General features: G+C 37.4%; 1 long non-coding RNA gene across 1 annotated transcript in view; it reads left to right on the plus strand.

Annotated features, from left to right (window-relative positions):
• Positions 1-4,207: 4,207 nt before the first annotated feature.
• LOC108498505 overlaps positions 4,208-22,297 on the plus strand; it is a 31,610-nt gene continuing 13,520 nt past the window's right edge. Inside the window, exon 1 of the long non-coding RNA XR_001875189.1 lies at positions 4,208-4,364. This is a non-coding gene — a long non-coding RNA (uncharacterized LOC108498505). The remainder of the gene's footprint in view (positions 4,365-22,297) is intronic.

A 22,297-nucleotide genomic window follows, 5' to 3' on the forward strand; every position in this document is an offset into this window, starting at 1 on the left:
ACCTCACCTGCAAATAAATGGTGGAGTTCTGTCCTACACATTCAGAAAGCATGTCAAGCCTCACAAATATTTTGAATTTGAAGGGTAGTATTTCAATAGATTGACCATGAAGTGGGCAGATGGAAAGAAAGTGTTTTCCTGTCCTGAGTGGTATTTTTACCCTTTAGTTTTCTTTTACACCCTCTGGAAGGGGAGAGGAGGTAAAAACAGTCTTACCAGAGCTGAGCAAACACTTACTAACATACTCTATTTTGTGCCAGCATGCCTCTGTTTCTGCTTTCAAAATGCCCAGCTATGCATCTCCCATCTCTGCAAACATTTGTTGTTAAAGTACATTTCATACACTTTTAACACTTCTCTTTTTTTCTACTTTAGGGCTCAATTGTAAACAAGTTCACTAGGCAAATTTGACACAATATTTGAAACTCAAGCTGGGTTCCTCGGGCAGGATTGGTGGGGTGAGACACGTGGCAGCGCTGCTGCTCCCTGACTGGGGGAAAACGACAGCATACCCACTGCAAATATTTGCACATGCAAATTTAGAATTCGTTTTCCACAAACACTCACACGTATGACTTTCAAATTAGCTTTCTTCAAGCATTCATGCTGCTAAGAAACCCTAGTTCAAATATTCATAGAAAGTGAACATAAAGGGGCCACAGGTTTAGGTGATTTCTTCTTTTCTTTAAAGAAAACAGACACCAAGTGAATATTCATGCCAAAATCTTTGCAATGTTTGTCCAGTTCTGTTGTTTTCTGGCTATCCTCCTTTAACGCTGAGAACCAATACATGTTCATGTGGTGCCAAAAGCCATGGCAAATTGTGCTGCCTCAAATGTATAGTTAAAGTATAAACTTTATAATCTGCAGCGCATCTTCTGTTCTTTATTGATGATAAAGTACTGTCTGTAACCTTTACAGTATATAATCCCAAATGTTCTCCCCACATTTCATTTGGTCCGTTCTGGTGATGACTGTGGCAACAATGGGAAAGAGGCAAAAAAATTTTGAGGGGCTTTCCCCCTGGTTGTTTATTTATTTTTCTGTGTGCACTTTATGCATGCCATGAGTAAGGAAGTTGAGCTTTCTTATTCTTGTGGAGCAGAGTGCATCTTCCACCAGTGATATGTCAGTCTGATCTGACTGCCTGTTGGTACATGGAGTTAGGGTGAATGCCAGTGTCTATGGGGTTCACTAGCTATCTGAAATACCTTCAGTCTGTCTCTGGTTTGAACAGGAAAGAAGGCCATTTCAACAAAAATATTGACTTTGTATCTCCCAAAGGCTTTCTAGTATTAGTTTGCTCTAAGTAGCTCATGATTTAGAGTACAAAGGCATTTCCAGAATGCATGTTTAACAAAATGACATAGCAGATAATTGAAATTTATTTGCAATTTTCAAACTACAATAAACACAATTCTCCCTTTCTTTCATTAATAATCGCACGGCTAATGCATAACAATCCCTCTGCAGCTTTTACAAGCAAACTTGAGCTGCTGTGTTGTAATAGCTGGAAAAGTTAATGTAGCTTGAACAAGGTTCCTAATTGTCCCTGTCTCTGTCATATTTGTCTACTTGAATGGTCCTAAATACCACAGCGATTAATTACTACAGAGCAGGTATTACAAGATGTTATCATCCTTCCCCAACTGTCTGGGTGAATGGAGAGAGGCAGTAGATTGTTGCAGTGTTTCATCTTTGCACTTCCTGTAAGGCACTTTAACCAGAAGATTTAATGTGTCAAAGTTAACTGCGTTCTCGCGCAGATATTCACATTCTAATTAAAGATTAAGAACGTAGTACATTACACTGTGATTTGTCATACATGGCTTGTTAAATAGGAAACCTACCGGGATTCCCTAACATTTTATAAACATTATTCAGGGCTTTTAATGTGGGCAAAGGAAAAGATTATTCAGCTGCTTTGCCGAGTAGGAGGCAGGTCATTTCTCCCCCACCTCCCCCATCCTGCCCAAGCTCCCCCCTTTCCAAATAAATAAATAAGAAAACTCAGATGGTTTTCAAACTGAAATTCTGTTGAGATCTCTTTAAACTATTTATCTTCCCAGCATGCATGTGTGCACATGGTGATACAGATATATATTATATATGTCTTAATTATTTTTTGGCATTTTTCAACTTTTGCTGTCAGCTATGTAAACTGAGGTAGGAAGTCTTTGTTTGAATTACAGTGGCAAAGGAAGGAAGAAAGATGAAATAGTTTTTCAATATGTAGAATGTGCGTTCAGATGATTCTAGCAATGCTGAGCGGCTTACTACTTCCAGTATTAGTAGCAGAGGACTGGTTCACATTCTTTGATTGCCTGAGGAATAAATTAATGAGGTTACTAGAGACATTGAACATTTGCATATTCACGGATGCTTATTAGGTATAAAGTGAATGCCAGGTGCATTGAATTTTGGGAATACTAGCTTTGTATTTGGTCTTCTGTTTTTAAAGCAATCCCATCTTTCTTTTTTCCTAAAGTGGGAAGTTCTGCAAGAAAAAAAAAAGAAAGAAAAAGCAGCATTTATAAAAATAATAACACCCCAAAAAAATCAATTTAATTCAATACAGTTGAAGCTTCACTCTAAGATATGCATCAGTATAAACACGATACAGCATGAGGCTAGGGACTATCTGAATATATTGTTTGGAACAACAGTTAGGAAGACTACAAATATAAAAACAGTTGTTCCAAGACATAAGGGAAACAAATGTTATATTTTTCACTGTGGTCTTTATGGATTTCTAGCTTTAAATAGCAATAGAAGAACTCATTATGAAGTTACCTTCCATAATGTCCAACACTTAATTTTAAAACAGTAATATTCTCATGTATTTTGTTAAAGCAAGTCTCAAACTCAGCCTCCAAAGCACAGGAGATAGAATTACAAAATTTGCTCGACTGTTTCTCCAAGGAGTATCTGCACATGGCTGCATTGTTATCAGTGACTTCCGTCATTGCTGTGTGAAAGCACATTGTGTGAATGATTTGCACTGTATCTCCTTATTGCTGCAAGTTTTTATCTATATTGTTTATTTGGGATCTTGCATTTTTGCATTCTGAAAGATTTTGTGGTGTTGGCTTTCTGGGGGTTTTTTCTTTCCCATTCTTTGGCTGTCCATATGCTATAGACATATAGAGCACGGTATTAGCACTGCTTGTTTCAGCACAGACATATCTGTCAATTGAAAATGTGTATTGTTTGTGCTGCTTTTTGCTTGTCTTTTACAGTCCAAGTGTGTACATGTGCACAAACTACAGGCTTACATGCCCTGCACACAGATAAATATAAACACATGTGCCCACACAGATGTGCACTTACAAAATTATTGGTATCGCCTAGTTCCAAGTAGCTGGTGTAGCAAAATCAAGCCGTGATAAGTGTTTTCTATGGATAATAATACGTATCTACAAACAGGCTCCCTTCTGCCCCCTTGTTTCACAGAATACTGTGCTCAACTTCCCTTTCCTGGATGTTGCACTGTGTTGATCACTGCCCTGCCTCTGCAAATCCTATTTGAAAATCTCATTTGCAGCATAACTGACAACAAAGGCATTACATGGTGTATGCCCTGCATATTCAACAGACTATTCCTTGCCTTTGTAAGTTATTTCTAACTTCTAATGAAAATACTGTGTGATCAGTTGATGATCTTTTTTATTTATTAATAGTCTGTAAAATTAACTGTGTCTAATCAAAGAATGTATCCTTTCTTAAAAGTGTAAGGTGGAATGCATTAGATCAGTGGCACAAAAAACATATTTTTTACTGCAATAGGCCTTTCATTGGGTACTCTAGGAAACAGGACTTAAACAAAACACTAAATTGAAGAGAATTTTGAGGTGCAATCACACCCAGCCAGCGCAAGACACAGAAATTCTCTTTAGATATACATTTTCTCTGCATTTGTTTCCAAACAGTAATTCTGCTCCGTGTTTAAAAAAAAATAAGAAAAATTATTTGATATTTCAGTCTCTCAGGGCAGCTTCTGAATAATTACATGCAAAATGATCTAATATATATTTATGGAAAATAGCATTGCAGAGCACAAACGTGCATTTTTTTCAGGAAGGTCATTTTTTAAAACATCCATTGTAGCTGCTTCACTAACGTCCAGGGGTTTTTGCCATCCACACGGCACAGATTTTTTTGATTATGTAGATTTTTTTTTTCCCCCTCTATTGCAGTTTCATATGCAAAGCATGCATCAGCCACATCCATGCTATCTCCTAAAGCAGTCATTCTGAAACCCAATCTGGGGATAGTGCAGACTAAATAAAATTTCATTTTGATTTGGCCTCCTGCTGAGAATGGGACTGCTTTGTTTCAGCCGACAGAACCAGCAAGCCAGAAAGGTATGTCCTGTTTTGCATGGCTGATAGTGTGACTTGAGGATCACAATCAGGCCGTTCATGCTCTCAGGGCTCGGCATCTCATCCACATCCTGTACCATCTTTCTCTTTTCCTTGCCATTTGCTTTCCTTCTGTGCCGCCTGCCGTCTACCTGCAGGGCAAAGCTATGGCAGACCCTCACACTATTGTTTACTTTGGCATATGTTTAATAGCTGCATGGCTGTTTCAGGGCAGGGTTTCTCTATTTTTTTTTTCCCCTTCTCCCCCTGGCCCTTCCCCCTTCGCCTTTGTTTTTTCCCTTCCCTGTCCACATTCACTTTCCTTAATTTCTAGGTGTTGAATACACAAATACCGACTTAATGGAAAATTATGTGAGTATCGCTTGCAATGCTTCAGAGATTTTGCTAGGAGATCTGTAATGCAGAATTGTCTTGTGAATCTGAGGAAACATTAAACAGCTTTGAAGGACTTCAGTTTTCATAGCCCTTTAGAGCTGTTTAAGCAGAAAAGCAGTCACGTGTTAGAAGATAAAAAAAATAAATAAACACACTTTTAGGAAGGGGTCTAGCTGCTTTGACATCTTCACGTGCTTTGTAGTTACAGCTGCAGTGTTTGGCATGGGGAATATCAGTAAATATTTCTTTCTCTAAATATTAGTATCGATCTTAAAGCCAGTTTCCATTGCAGGAGAGGGTGTACAGCATTCTCCTTGCTGCTACTGTCCCATGCTTTGGAGGAGGTGTTGACAGTGGGGAATGACCTCACTTTTAGCCTCTGGAACATCTTTTGTACAGGGCAGCAGGACCTCTGAAAGACTCCTTACGATGCAAACTTACTCCTTAAAAGTGTATTTATCTGATAAAGCTGTGATATCCCTTGTCTGTGAATATTCTTTTAGGGAAAAAGAGCTTTTATATGAAATAAAGTTAGCATAAAATTTATCTCAGACAAAGAGCAAATTTTAATTTTGTTTGCCGCGTGTTTTAATATGGACAATGTCCTGTTTTCCCAGGAAGGTGGACTACAATTATAACTCCAAAGAAAAATTCAATTCTTAAAACAAAACAAAACACACAATAGCACATTTTATAGAGCACTGATGTCATATGGAAATGTATATTTTCATGGTGATTTATAAACACAAAATTATTATCATTGTGTGCAGTATGCCTTTGTGGTAGGTGATATTAGTAACAGCAGGTTATTCAGCAAAGTCTGATGGAATGTAGGTGGTCAATTATAACACTCTGCTCAATTTAGCAAGTTCTGTTCCCAGCTTTTATATATTACTTCAACTCCACAACTTTCATCAGTTTCTGACTCTCTGAGATGGCCAGGGGTGAAGGTCCTTGGCATAAACATGTAGATCTTTGCATAGCAGAGTTTTGTGACCTGAAAATTCACTTTCTCTCCATCTTCCTTAATTAAAAAAAAAAAGTTGTTTGGGGAGCAAAGGCTCATCCCACCAAAGTTTGGAGAAAAAGAGAGGTAAAAATAAGATGACTCATTGACCCCCCTATAAAGGAAGGTAGGCCAAATTTTAGTTTCACCTTGGTAAACTCCAGCAGGATTTCCTGCTCATGGCAGGATCTAGTCTTGCATTTCTGTTACTCAAAGATATTTACAAAGTAAAATGTAGTTTAAGAACACTTTAAAGAAGCTATCTGTAGTGATGTCACATTTTCTTTAAGAAATTTGAGGCAGTAAGAAAATTATAAAGAGGCTAAATTTATAAGAAACCAGAACTGCAGCTTTTTAAAAGGATACAGTGGGGAAAATTATCAGTTCTATGGGGTTTTGCTCAGTATCTCTAATCCTCCTGCTTCACCCCTCACGTATCATTGAGATGTTGTCCAAGTTACCGACTCTGCATTTTAAACAGAGTTTATAAAATTGAGTTCCAATTTTACATTTACCATCATTTCACTTTAACAATTAAACACCTGTTTTAAGAGAAACAAAACTGAGTATTTTGTGACAGTATATTTTGTTTACGTCTGAACTCAATCTTGGCAAGTTTTTTGTTGCATAAAGAGTATTTTATATTAAGTCGATGATTGCATTGAAAAAAATAGATTAAATAAATGGTGACACATATCACTTGGAATATTTTTAATATGAAATACTCAAGGAAATTAACAGAAGTTTTGTGCCTTTATTTACAGGGATGAACTATCCTTTAACAGAATGATGTTCATTATGGTAAAGTAAAATAATCTTGGCTCCAGAATGTGCTAACTGTTCTGGATACTTTTTTATTAATTACACAACTATTGTATGTAACCAGGAATCACTGCAAACTTTATTCTGGTGCTCCTAGGAGATCAGAGTTCCTTTTTTAGATAGGTTTATTAGAGCTGTATCTTAGAGTCGTAGTCTGGATAAGTAAAAGAAGTGAGCGAGTTTTGGAAGTCAGTTTTGCATTTGTCACTTCCACAGAAAGAAAACTATAAAAATATTAGTCCAAAGTCCAGAAACAAAGGCTTCATTTTTTGATAGACTTATAAGGCTTTCCTCAGTGGACTTCTCAGTGTTCCTCCTTATTTATATTTGTGTATTTAAGAAATTAATCAGATCCAAAATCCCAATTCAGATACCTCCAGCACACTGTAACTGAAAACCAAAAAAAAAAAAAAATAGCAAACCAAAACAAAAAAACCAACCAAACAAAAACGCACAAAAAACCCCCTAAGATACTTTGGCATGTAGCATATTTACTTATGTGTTTATGTTTTAATGCAAACGATTTAATAACTCTCTATTCTTTCACTTTTTCTCTCACTTTTTTTACTTTACCTGAATGAGGTGGTGTGATTGAGATAAGTCATATCCATGCCCAGAATCCTATGGAGAAAACAGATCATCTCAAATGGAGAATATATAGCAAATTGGAAACTAGATAAACACACTCAGGAGACAAGTATATATGTATACCTGCATGTAAATTAGTCACAGTATGCTACTATATATATGTATGCATGTATAAGTGTGTATGTACAGATCCAGAAAGAGAGAGAGACGGAGGACACAGACACCAGGGTCCCTGTGGCCCACCAACATCACAAGAGCAGATGCTGCTACTGTGACCATATAGAAGACAAAAACCTGCATGATCAGTGCATTTCCTGATCTGTAACTATCTGAATTTCTCAGCAGCTACACAGCTGATTGTCTCCTGGAACAAATTCATGTTCATCTAAAGTTAAAATCTGCTTAAAAACTTGCTGAGTTCAAAAGGATCCCGAACATGAAGATTTGGCTGCAGGATCAGGGCCTAAAGATTTGGCAGTATCCCTTTGGGCAAGCCAGGACAAACTAGCTAACAAACCTATGGAAAAAGGTGTCAGAAATCTGTCATAACACTGGACTTGGAACCTACCATCAGAATTAATGGACGACTCATTCTCATTCAACTCAAACTTCTCATGCTGATGTTCTTGCTTTATACACCTGATTTGACCAACACCAATAAAAAAGGTCTAAAAAACTGGTAGAAGATACTATAAAATTAAGTATTAAAGGGCAATTGACTAGCAGCAGATACTATAAAGTTATATATCAAAGGAAAGCAGTAACATCCTGTCAGCAAGAATGAGCATAGGAACCCACTGTGTTCACAGCCCTAAAGGGGTGAGGAGTAGAATTACTTTGGTTTGGGATATTTTTACCCAATCTCCTTAGAAATAAAAAAGCAAAAAATCAAATTTAGATTTTTATTTAAGAGAAAAGTTAATCATAGACTTACTGTGCAAGTTCACTGAAGCAACAATATGCTATAAAAATCAATGCCATCACTTAACCCTTCATTTGATAATGTTTTAGGATTTCAGAAAGTTGCCTTTCTTTTTCAAAAAATTACCAAAGCAGGGGCTTTCTCAGCTTTAATGAGATATTCTCTGCTATAAGAAGGTATTCTTCCTATAATTATTGTTTTAAATAAAAATGTAATAAAACCATCTAACTAGCTGATCAAATGTCTGAATGTAAACAGAAAATGAACTTTGGACCAAAGCTAAAAAAGCAGAGACAACAAGCTAGTATTAACTTTGTTTAGGAGTAGAGGCAAAACCAAAGAGCTCAGCCCAGCAGCTACTAGGAAATCTAATATTTCCTGAGTAGGGAAAGAAGGCACTTTGGAAACTGTAGGGAAAAAAATGAACAGAAAATCATATTATTTGTATCACAGAATATTCTGAGTTAGAAGGGAACCACAAGGATCATAAAACCCAACTCTTAAATGAATGGCCCATAACAGGGATTGAACCCACAAGGTTGGCATCATTAGCATCAGGCTCTAATCAACTGAGCTAATCTCAGGGTCTCTCTAATCATCCAGCGGGATTTCTGCCATAGAGTTGACTTTATCAGAAAAAAGCTACACCCAGGAAAACTGCTTCTGAGAAATACAGTTTGACAGATCCTCAAAAAACAGAAGAAGTTTGAAGTACTGGTAATGCACATCTTTAAAGATTTTCTAAAAAAAAAAAAAACATGTTGGCTTCCCACATAACAGGGAATGTAACTGTGTCAAGATCTTATTGATTATATGAAAAAACCCCAGACAATGTGTATTAGTTAACTGTTTATCAGTCTTTTCTTATCAAAGGTTGAAAAAGTATTTTTGTCTCTGAAATAAGGGATAAAGAGAAGAAATTACTAGTGAATGTCTGATGAATCTTATATAACACAGAAATTGACTACAGATTAGTAAAAGCATCTTCTCTCTCATTAAGTGTTCTTTACCCTATGGGGGTGGAGAAGGTTAGGTTATAGCAGCATTATGTCCTCACAATAAAAATACATTTAATGTCCTAGTGTCTACTGCAATTGGTTATTCATTGCATACAATTTTCTTTATTTTTGAAACCCTTTTCCTCTACCAGCTGTCTGACAAAGGCAAGAATGAAACATTCTGAAAATAAATTTTGGAATAATTTACATTCAATAGGAAAATTCCACTAGTAAAATAGTGTGCATTAAATTTTTCCAGTGATGGATGAATCTCAGAAGATTCAGAGGAGTGTTTCAAACAAGAATGACAATATCAGTGTTTGTCTACAGCATTTCAAAATTCTGTCTCTATCATCATTGTATCCAGGAACCTCCAAATAATCAGAATTTTTTGTTATTCTTTAATGATGTCTAGGTTTAGTTCTGTCCCCTTAAGAGGTTCCTTTGCTTTACCAAGCAGAGTAATGTTTCCTCATTGGTGACAGGCTACATTTTGGAGGAAATTAATTAATTCTCCAATCCATGTCTTTTTCAGGAGTAACCCACAAAATCTTGATGCAAAGAGCAGCTACAGGAAGTCAGGAGGTACTGGGAAACATTTTCTTCCACAGGTTTTTTTGGTTGGTTGGGTTGGGTTTTTTTCTTTCTCTCTCCCCTGAATTAAAATTTTCCTAGATACATGTATTGTTCTTACCTCTGTGGAGGTGATAAAAGGGGATTCTTGCACCTTAAAATTGGAACAAGATAAGTAGTGCCATAGGAAGATTTACAGCATCGTCACAGCCTCTTCTTATTTCACATAGGAAATCCAAAGTAAAGCAAAATAAGCAATTTCAAAAGGGGATAAAAAACCTAAATAACAAACAAGGAAACAAAAACCAAGACCCAAAGGATATGGTTAAATAAGATCCACCACTATCTCAATTCTGTTGGCCATACTGTAAATGATAAACAGATTTTCATCTAATGGAACTGAAAATTTGGAACTACTTTTTAGCAAGTTGGTGGGGAGAGAAGGGATCTGATTTTTTGTGATTCTTCTCTCTCACTCTCTCTCTCTTTTTTTTTTTTTTTTCTTAAGAGATTCCATTAAGGTCCAAATTTGCACTTTAGGGTGGTAAGACAAAAAGACTAAAAGCTATCTTAGTAGGATATCTAAAAGGTCAAAATAGATCTGGATGTTAGCAGGTTAACAATGATAACTCACCTTAAGGTCCCTAAAAATAGGAGTGAAAGGAGCACATCAGTACTGAAGAGCAAGGGGGCCAGAACAAAATTCTGAAGATCCCCATAATTAACTGGCAGAGGGTCAGATGAACACTTATTAAAATGCAACAAAGCACAATGGAGTGTCTCAAAGATGGAGTTTCAGTCTTAGCTGCGAATTTCTTGGTTTTATCAGTTCTAGCCAGGCTTGCAATGTTATTTTAATAAGTACTTTTCTCTACATATTACCTTAGAGAATTTGGGGGGAATATTTATGTTAAAGGGTTAAAAGGGCAGTTTGTAGACAATTCAGGGAACAGGCCTTCTTAGAAAATATAGGAAGAATGACATTATGGTGATATTTTAAGATTATTTTGTATCCGATATTTGAATGCTATGAGATAAATTCGTCAATTTACTTTCCAGTTTCAAAGGCAACAGTAAGTCTTCATTAAGAAATATTCTTCTCCCAGTGCGATATCTGTACCATACTGTAATGCTGTTAAGTACTATATATTGTCAACTCCTCTTTTTTATGGTATGAGTATAATACTCTTTAGCTACCTCTCTCAAATAATTTCAATAAGGAAAAATATTTTGCTTCACAACTTACCCACATCAACTCTCACCCTACTCCAATCCAAAACCGTATGTCCAGGCAGTAAATGTAGATCAACCAACTTGAGAAAGGGATTTTAAAGCTTTCTTGGCCATAAATATTACTTGCTAGCACAAAGAGAAATCTGTGTTTTAAACCTTAAAATCCATCTAATTCCACTCAATTTTAACACCATTCTAATTTGGCTGATGTGTTTTGGTTTTGGGTTAGCATTGCTGGAATTGGTTGAATAAAGGTAATTGAAAGTAGAGAGAGCTGTGGGGACCTCTGAGACATGGGAGATCTGAAGGGGTCAGGACAAAGGTAGGGAAAGAGGAGGATGAATACTTCCTCACCTTCAATAACAGAGGCAAAATTGCACCTAATTTCCTAACACTCAGACATGTTGTACGTTATAGGTTTAATATATTGGGTGGAGTGTAACTCATGGTACATTCTTATATCAGGATTTACAAATGCTTTCTCGTATCATAATATGTTCACAAAACAGGAGAACACTGAATAGCTGCTCTGACTGAAGTCCTCAAATACACTGTTTCGTGGCAGTGTAAGTTTGTTAGTGTATTTAAGTCCAGTAAGGTTTCCTTCTTCCCAGGTGTATTTTGAAGTGCAGTACTGTTTATTGTTCATATGTGGGAGGGGCTTTTTGGTTTCTTTCTTTTTTTTCTTCAGTAAATAAGATTATGGCATCCTGGATTTTTTAATTCCTTCATAAATTATTTTAAGGTTTCTTTGCATATGTGCATACCCCCACACACATGTTTACCACTTGGAGGACAAGTTGGATAAAGCAGAAGTGTAATATCACACCTCCGCTCTCCCAAATGAAGGACTGGCCGTCAACAGATACCCAAAGTGCTATGTACTCCCTGGAACATAAAGAACAAAATGCTTTATAGGCAACTGTCAATAATCCAGCCTCAAAATCTCATTGCTGGGTGACTCCTCTTGTAGTCATGGCTCAAGCAGCAGTGTTGTAATAATGGCCAGTCTTCGCGAGCGAAGATTTGGGAAAGGTCATTGACCCTTCGAGCCTGCGCAGTGGATTTTTTAGGTGAGACACAGCGTGCGCTGAACTGAGCCCACCCTTTAATCCTGAGGTTCATCTGCCGGGGCCGAGTGAAACTCGGACAGTGGCAGTGAGGGTCTCAGAACTAGGTTTGTTTAGAGTGACCTTCTCTTAGATGGATTGCCACACAGGGCTGACGAGCTCCATCTGCCCGGGGGGCCGGGAATCGAACCCGGGTCACAGCAGTGAGAGTCCTGCACCTTAACCACTAGACCACCAGAGGCCCCAAGCAGTGTTGTGGTGCACTGACAAACAGGACTCTAGTCTTCTAAAACCCTGCCCTTCCAACACGTTATATCAAAAAGCATTCAAGTAAACCCTGTCCCCAAATATGCAACCACAGCCCATGATAAATGCAGTGTGGGGTTTTCTAGTGGGAAAATCAGGGGTTATAGGTTGTTTAGAACTGATTTCTGCTTCAGTGAAAGAGGAAACAGACCGGGAGAATAGGAGGAAATGAGAGAAACAGTCATAAGAAAGCTCCCAAGACAAAGCAGAGGCAAAACTCCTTGGGATACAGAATTGATTATGCGGGTTAAAAAGAAAGAAAGCTAGTGAAGGGAAACTTTTTGCTCCAATTTCTCATATGATCAAGAGGACAAAATTTTGTGGAGTCTTTGCACCAGCTTTGCACCAAAGGTTATACTGCCTTCTTTCCAGCCACTGCCTAAGGGCTGCAGTTCTACCAAACACGAGTATTTGAAGATCCACTTGAACCAGAGCTTCATAAACACCTGTCTGAATTTCACCTCTTCTCTATATCACTCATGCATTTTCTGTGGGTCCTTCTCATCTTCGTTTGACTACTCTAAGAAGTGTGCAATAAAGAAGCAAGATGAAAGAGAAGAGTCCTTGTGTGGTTCTGCTAAGAGCATGGGTGTGGTTACAGCACTGGGCCCATGGAAACAACACTCGTTACTTCATTTGGATAGATTGGATCTCATGTCAGTTTGTTCTCTGAGATTCCAAAAGCACATCAGAAAGCAAGATGCTCTTAACACGGAGGGGTTCCCGAATTTATTATTGCAATAAATGCACCTTCCTAATCAAGATTCTGGAAAGGTTGTCAGTTTTGTGTGCAGCCCTAGTGCAGGACTTGCTTCCTTGAGTAGGGATGCAGATTTCCCATATCTTCATAGTTCCTCTGACTCTCTAGTTGTATTCCACCTTCAGGTGAGACAATAGGAACATCCCTTATGATACTATCATCAAATTACTTGCTCTCTCCTAATCCTCTACAGGCCCTCACCAGTCTCTCAACTCTAGATTTATTTATACATGTTAGTTTTCACTGATGCTACACTACATTTTTGCTTAGGTTTTCTTTCCACAGTGCGCAAGGCTACCTTTGGTAGTTCTGTGAACAGCCACTATCCATTTAAAAAAATCAAATTCAGTACTACCATAGACCTGCAAAAAAAACTGCTGTGTCTTATTTTCCTGTTCTAAGCAAATCTCATGGACACTAATAATTTGCTCAGTAGTTCCAGGCATTCATGATTCAGTTAGAGCAATGAGCTACTGTACAGAAATCCTGGATAAACAGCCACTACCCATGGAGAGGGTATCTGTATAGCACATGAGCTGTAGACCCAGTGATCCTAGACCCACTGGTTACACCATACATGGACCACATACCCCCAAAAGTCATGGTAGCCTGACTTCTCTGATCTGCCAGACAAACCACAATTTTCTTATGAGGAGCAGGTGACTCTTGATTGAAACTGTTCCTCTAACCTAGGCTTATTCATTGAAAGAGAGAAACTAAAATATGTGAGCCATGCCATGTGGCAGGTGCAGGGCACTAAAGCTAAGTAGAAATCCTGGCTAAGTATGAGTCTTCCATAAGGCATGCTTTCCCTGCAGAGTTCCTTTCTCTTGGCCATTTTCCAGCCCTGTAGTCTCTGCTTCACTCTGAAGAAGAATTCAAAGTGCTATTTGTCTTTCAAGCCAGAAAGTAGACCTCAGTGCAGACTCTCAATAACTTGTCTGTCATAGCACAATAGAACCCTTCCTCTGAGGATTCGAGTTCCTTCCTGTACTCCTGGAGCACAAGTTCACCAGCATTACAACCCATCTACCATCTATTCAATGTGCAGTAAGCTACTTCCCAGTAGACGCTTGTAAGTAGGAGAACAATCCTGGAAAAGTCATCCTGTAGGCTTGGCTACTTCATAGAAGGAAATTTCCAGGGAGAATTAATGTTGTAGATCTCTTCCTGTCAGTAGAGCAGGATTCCTTTAGCAATAGGCTGTCACCTTCCCACACTGAAAGGAAGGTGAATATTTTGGAAGATCCATTAAATTTGCTTTTCATTAATGGCTTCTACACATTAAGCAGCTGGTCTCTGTAGCTCTCACACAAACAAACCATTTCTCACTATCTGTGCATATTACACAGTACAACTTAGAAACACAGGAAACAGAACTCTCTCCATCAGTAGTCCATATAAATGGCAGAACCTTGAATGTGCCTGAAAGATATCTGCACGATTTGTTCTTGAAGTCGCCCAGCAGTGGAGATCCCACAGTCTCCTCAGGTGAGCTGAGTGTTCTTCTTCAGTGCTTAACTTTCCTTAACGTTACAATTTTTTTCTTAATGTCTAACCCAAATCCCTCTTGCTGTGACTCAAAGCTATTATTTCTTGTCCTATCCACTTTGGGCTTGTCATACAGATTATTCTCTTTCTCTTACATATCTCTCAGCTGCTATCATTTCTCTCTCAGACTTCTCTCAGACTCTCTCTCAGACTTTCAGACAGAATAACTATGATACCCTCACCTTTCATTCACAGATCTTGTTTTCTGATCATTCTCATTCTCTTCGGACCTCTACTCTCCAAATAGTCCACATCTGTTTTTAAGGACAGTGGTCAAAAGTAGACATAGTACATCACTGGTAGTGTCACTGGTTACAAGCAGAACTCAGATCGTTATTTTGTTCTTTCTTCCCTAATAAAGGGGTCTTTTCTTTGGTTTAATCCACAGCGCATCTGCTCTTCTGGCTGTAAATGGTTGCCACCTAATAGAAGTTAGATTTTTTTACACACTGTTTAGGCCATTAAGGAATGGCTTTTTAGCATTTTTAGCATTTTAAATGCTCTCCAAGCAGTTCTTGCAGAACTTGGTAATCATTAGCATTTGCAACACGACTGTAAGGAATAGAAATATTAGTGCCATCATTTTGCCAGTGAAGAGGCTGCAGGTCTGCAAAATGTGCTTTGCAAAGGCATGTTTTTTCTTGTGCCTTGTGAGAAGAAAAAGCATTACTGGATTGTACAGGATTTTGCAGTGTGTTAGAATTCTCCTTCCACAAAACATGATTATTCAATGAGTGTGTTCATAGTGCAGATTTCCAAGCCAAATCTCTCTTCTTAAGGGCTCTCAAAGGCGCTTAACTGTAAGCTCATATGATTAATATTTTGTTCATTTCTGCATTTTCCATTTAAGTACCTAAGTTTTGGTCTTTCGTGTGCTCCAGAGCACTTTGCCAAATTCTTTTATCCCTCTTGGGACAGTTGGTCAAGGAGGAAGACAGGATAATAGCTGGAGAAGGCAGAACCAGAAAAGAACCTGAGGGAGAGGCTTCAACTCCGAGCAGAGATAAGCAGAAGCATCCATCTCTAGATTCTACCCCTGTCTAGAACATGGAACTTTTCCAAATTTTCTTGATTTACAGTATCTCTCTAATGTCAGCAAACACTTGAAACCCAATTAAGTATGTGTCTTGCTTCCCTCTTGTAGCTGATCCACCAAAAAAAGTTGACAATCTGCTATTGCTGCTAGGTTCTTAATAGTTCAAGAGATCTTCATTCTGCAGCAGAGGTTTCCAGCCTCTAAAGGACACAAGTACAAATCAGAATGATTCTGTCTAACCTCATTTGTGCCATGCCTGTTTTCTTTTTTTCTTTTTCTTTATCTTAATTTAGGCCTCTTGTTTCTATGCATTATATGCATAGATATGCATTGTAAAATGTGATATGACATCAATTTCCAGCACTGCTAGGGTTTTTGCACATGATGCAAGCTGGTGCTCCAGTGGCATGTTCTCATGTGACATAAATTGAAATCACAGTGGGTCATAACGCAGCACAACAGGTGCACCAAAATGGTTTTAAATGGTTTCTATTCTTTTTTTTTCTTTTTCTTTCTTTTTTTAATCAAGTCAGAATCAAGAACAATGGCAGCCATTAAATTAGTTCTGCAGAGCAGCTGGAAAGAGAGGATCAGGGAAAGGATGTTTTTTGCTATTTGCAATGGGGATGCAAATGCAGTTGTACAGTGTAAACCACACATTATATTTTTTTTCTTTCATGTGCTGTGATAAAAGTAGTTTTCTTACCAGTATAACATGTTTCATTAATACAATGTTTAAATAATTAAATACAGCAACTCTGGAGGCGATGGCTAAGATAAAAGTTTGTAGGCAATCCATTATTGTGATCAGACAGTACTTCTTAAAACCCATGGAGATACAATTTAGTAATTTAACTTCTGAAGTCAGTTGTTTAATAAACTATTACATTTTAATATGGTTTTGTTCTTGTCAAAGGGAATGATTCATTTCCCCATTGTCAATTGTTCCAGCTGAAATTATTAGTGCTTCCAGTGTTGAGGGGTGCTGGGCTCCTGTTTGAACATCACTACCGTGCTGTTCCCACTCTAACATATTGCCACTGTAATATTAGCCATGTGATCTTTACTGGTTGTAATTATTTTGTAGGAAAAGTTACTTCCATCATTTGAGTCTTCAATATTGATATATTTCATTAGGTTTAATTCTGTTGGCAGAGAATAAGATACTGGTTTAAAGGAATATGTAATTAATTGTACTAGGATTAAACGTATATTAGTATACTCTAATAACGGATGTCCCAGAAAAAAACTGGCAAAGCTATTAAATAGAGGTAATATAATAGCAGATAAACTAAACAATACCTCTGCTGCTGTCTGAGTTTGTCATAGTTTTAAACAGATTTTTTTACTGGAATTTCAATATAAACTTCTTGTTCATTTTCCTTTATTAAAAAAAAGCTTTTATAAGAAATGTATTCTTTAAAAAAAAATGCAAAATTATTGCATTTCTATTTATTGTCTATTTATTGTTTCTATTTATTTGTCTCTCCCTTCTTATGAAGATTTTAGTTATGTAATGTTGGGATGTAGGTTTAATATTGTCTGTTGGGCTCCTTCTTTTGCACGTTGCTGCCAACTCACAAAATACTGTTAGAGACAGACGTGGTAATCAGTTAAATCATTCTCCATATGCCCACCCATTAGTGGTAGCAATCGAGCGAGGGTGGTGGACATTTCCATGCTACTTGTGCACAGAACTGCCAAGGGAGCGAAGACCAGGGCAGCTGCACCCACTGTGCCTTGAACCGATCCCTGCAACTCACCTGCCACGGAGCCTGTCTCAGTGCGGAGTGGCAGGTCTGTGAAGATTAGGGGGCAAGGGCCTTTCCGCAAGCATCTGCTTATCACTGGCCTTGGTGACACGTGGGATTATTTGTGGTCAAGTCCTTTACCGCAGCACTTACAGTTCTGAGATAAAAAGCACACACCAGAGTCCCCACTGCCTCTCCAGCTGAGATGGAAATTGGCATTATTTGAAATTCAAGGAGTTTTTACTGTACACAGGAATAATCCAAATGTGGAACGGCGTTTGTTATTAACTGTAAATCCCCTTTCCCCTAAGAAAAACAGAGTAAATGCAGGAAATAAGCTCCCATTTATATACCAGAGAGACAATGCTTCATTGTCACTTATATTTTAAAGTCACAAGTGAAAAGTAAATGGAAAGTGGGAGCAAATATCAAGGTTTCAGTGGCGCTGATCCATCCACAGTGCAGTCAATAGAAATTTTTGTAGCTTACTTGCAACCTATGAGAGAAGGCTTACGTATAAAGAATATTTGATGGTTTATTCTTTAGAGCATGTGTTATTCTTTACCTGAGTCAAAAAGGGGGGAAAGCTCTTCACCTCTTTTTTTTACTATTAATTCTGCAGATTTCATATGTATTTACTCTTTACATGGCAGTATTTTAATAATATATTAAATATTTTTTCAAACACACAAGAAAGAACTTATGTTAAAATAATTCCAAGTGTGCATTTCCATAATGCCTGAAGCTTATTGTTACTAGATACTTATAGGGCAGGTAAGACTTTAAAAAAGGAGCTACAAACAGAATTTCCTTATAAATACTATAGAAATTTTTCTCAGCCCACCTTAACTCCCTTATCATCAAGTTTTTCTCTCAGGAAAAACTTTGGGAGCATTCCCAAAAACATTATTATTCTCCAATAGCTATGTGCAAATTCTCAGGCAAATACTAACTTTCCTTCCTTGCATTTATTTCTTCTTCTTAAATTTTATTTAGGACAAGAAGTGCCATAATCTACATAGGGTCCCACATGGCAAAAACCATCCTGGCTCTCTCTGTATTCCTACAAAGAATTCATTGCAGACACAGTGTATGTTACTAAACCCACATAGCCATTCAGGTCTCTATAAATGTAGTCCTCAGCATTGCCCATTCCACTCTTCCATCATTTGTGTTCCAAAGAATTTCACTTTTCTTTGACAGTCTCAGAATTTCAGCATTACAGGATATCGTGGGCAGAATGGAATGTAGAATTTTGGCTTCAGACAAAGTGGCATCTTTTCTGTAAGAATCTGCACAAGTTACAAAACACCACCCATCCTACACTGATATTATTTTCTCTCTGTCTTTCTTGGACACTATCTCAAAGTCTGACCCAGACAGATATTTTATTCCAATGCCTAAATTCCATGCACCAGATTCATACTGAGTAAATCACACTGAGCATTTGTGTCTTAGGAATATTTGTCAATACCATCATTATCTTCTTTGGCATGGGTTTATTTTTCTTCCTCTTCCTGTGACTGCAGAGGTGAGTGCATGCAACCTGTTGACTGCTGCAAAGAGTAAAAACTTACATTTATTTAAATATTATTATCTCTATTAGCCTTTATTTGCTTGTTATACCTTATGAGTTCTACAAAGATGTTTTCTGCATAGGAGAATGTAGGTGCAGGGAAAAGCTAATTTGCTATCAGTATGCTAGTGTTAGTATAAATGTCTGCCAATTAGATCTCCTTTTTTCCAAATTGAATATATACACATAAATTTTTACAAACTACTATGTCTCGCATGGGTAACACTGAAGGTATTGGGTCTGTATACAATAATAAAAACTTCCTCATTTTTCACGAAGTGGAGACATAAGAAACAATGGCGTTCTTGATACCTATCTATAGCTTTTAGCATGATGGTATCTAGACACTGGCATAATAGAGGCATCAGATAAAATAATAATACTCAAATGATGTTTGCCAAGTTGAGCTCGTAAATGTCAAAGGTGATTTGAAGTGGACAAGAGTGAGTCTTAACAAATCGAGTAGGGGCTGTTGGCAATTGTTTCTGTTCTCGGTTCTTATTGAAACTAATATTGGACAAATTGAAAGAGTGATTGCTTTAGAGCCTTTGCAATGTCTTCGCCAATCTGTTGCCCATTTCCATAAAAAATGGGAGTGAAAATGGCAGCTGACTTCTTTTGACCTCTCTCAATTTCACTGGAGCTCCTGTTGGAGGCCTGAAAAAGCAGTTTTTCAAGCAAGCCATTATCTTCCATAGCAAGTTATTTGGCAGTTAAATTGAAAAATATCAGTCAAATAATCTGTTTAAGCCTGATCTGTCTGTATGCACTATGAATGGCAGCAAACATTAAAAAAAGAAAAAAGAAACAAACAAAAAAACCCAAAACAAAACAACAACAAACACAAAGAACAAAAAAAATCATAAAAAAAAAAAGCCTTAACCTGAAAGTGGATGAACAAGAGGAGTTAGTTCCTTTACCAGATTCTTATTGTTGTTGTTATGTCAAATTCTTCTGCCCCTCTGCCCTCATGATTTCATTGTCAGCATTATAGCAAGATAAGGAGCTGCCTGGAGTGCCTGAATCCTAGTCCTCCTTATATGCTTCACTCACTGGTTTCTACCCTGATGAAATCATTGACCAAAAGCTCTTTTGCTCCACTTTCCTTGCTAACTCATTCTATTTCCATCTAGGTTCACCAAAGTGTCACCACTTTCATTCCATAAAGTAGTTGCAAAAACACCTTCTTCTTCCAAAATTTAGAATCATGAACTTTTTCTTCTTAGAAACTTCCAATGTCACTAAACTTTCTCTTCTTTACAAAGGCCAAAATATAATATCCATGCATATCACAGATGTGCTGACTCTTAGTTTCCCTCAACTTGCTCTATAACCAATAACAGAGATATTAATTTCTCTTGAAATAAGGTTAACCTATCTAGTATAGAATTTACTCTTAGGAAATGTGTTTCTCTTCTATAGGGAGTTTTGAATAATTGTTCTCCTAACCTATACTTGTCTTTCAAGTACTTAAAATTAGGCAAAGAAGTGGATGTTCTGTGACTTTGGGGAATCCTTAAAATGCTTGGGACCCTATTCCATGCTTCAGATCACTCAGCCTAACTGAGATTACCCAGCAAACGTCTGACTGCACTAGGTGAACAGCTTTGACCCTATTTCCACCTCAGCTGTCTTACATTAAGCTGATTCTTTCTACCTCAATGCCATGTTGCTAGAAGATATCAAGACTCTATAGTCCTCTCCTCCCTCCTGCATCTTCAGTATAGGCATCCTTTATACCCTCTCAGATTATATATGGGTTTCAGAGGTTCTCTCACAACTGCTTCTAGCTATTACTTTGCCTGGGTTTCTGGTCCCAGATTTTCCTGGCTGCTGTTCAGTCACTAGTCCCTTCTTGTTTTGGGAAGTAGATAACTTCACTCTCTTCTTTCACAGAAACTAGGCACTTCATACAGAAAATCATGATTTCATCTAAGACAGGAATTCAACCTTTTTTGACTGACCATGGCAGTCACATAAGGACTCTTCTTGGCTTACTTTCATGTCTACAAGTGCCCAAGTGCCCTTTCTTAAAATTTCATTTGCTTCTGAACAAAACCTTTCCTGCTATGAGATTTAAAAAAGATTTATTATTTGTCTTTGGAATATCTTAACTAAAGAATTTGGCTGAAATTTCAAGGTTGGAGTGCAGTTACTGAAAAAAAGATTTCTCTTGTAGTGATTTCTGGGTTAATTAATGTAAAATGTGATTGCTGTATCAGAAGTAGCTTCTTTAAAAAAAAAAAAAAAAAAAAAAAAACAAAAAAAAAAAAAAAAAAAAACACAAAAAAAACCCACCCAAAAAAACAAACAACAAAAAAAAAACACAGTTTTTCAGCAAAAAAGACATATTCTTGTTTCCCATTGTATGAGTAGAAAGAAACAATTTAAAGTTTGGAGAATTCTTCTTACCTTTTTACCTTCTTCCATTGTGAAGATACACTGTGTTTAATTAAAGTCAAAACTACTAGATATACTCAGACAAGAGTATTTGGTTCCTATCAGCAATCATAGGATTATGCTAGGGAAGGAACTGTGTGAACAATAAAGACACTAAAGTTACAGAACCAGAGACAGTTACAGCTGCCATTTCTGAGACCCATTGGAGATAAGTTATTGACCAACCATGTTGTAAAGTTATAATGCCTCAGCAGTAGCTCAAGCTTTCTGCAGCGCTATTCTAGTTTCCAGTGGAGTTAACATACGGTTATCATGTTACAGCAAAAGAGTCTCTTGTAATTGGTAACCCATTAGGTGAGGTACTGGTACTGAGTCAGACCGTTTCTCTGAATCCAGATTTCAGAAAAGTGGATCTTCATGAAGGTGCACAGCTGAAAGGTAAATAACTGTGGTTATGTATGCCAAGCTCAAAAGTTGACCTATTTTTTGCCAATTTTCTCCTACTGTGTAACTTTTCTCCAAATGATTTTTTGCTTCTAATTTCATTTACTTTTATTTTGGTTTGTTGGACTTTAGGACTCCAGGACTATCCAAATACTAAGGGATAATATAATCAGATTAAGTGTACGTTCCAATAAACAGAATTCTCCCTTGCAATGCTTTGGTGTTGACAATCTACAGAACTTGCAGACTGAATATCATTATTTCACTCACAGACACCCTTCTATTTCCATGAGACTGTAATATTAATCTTTTACTTTTCCGTCTGTCCTTTCTAAACTCAGATAATTTTTATTTTTCTACACTCCCTACAGTGATTCTGAGAAAGACTCAATTCTGATCAGAGTTCTCACTAGATCAGTTCTCACTAGTCAGAATCTAACTGTAGCACTATATTCTCATCATGATGTGTCTGAACCTAAACCCAATCATTGTTTTTATTACTAC

The sequence above is a fragment of the Lepidothrix coronata genome, unplaced genomic scaffold (assembly GCF_001604755.1).
Source record: "Lepidothrix coronata isolate B3197 unplaced genomic scaffold, Lepidothrix_coronata-1.0 Scaffold60, whole genome shotgun sequence".
NCBI lineage: Eukaryota > Metazoa > Chordata > Aves > Passeriformes > Pipridae > Lepidothrix > Lepidothrix coronata.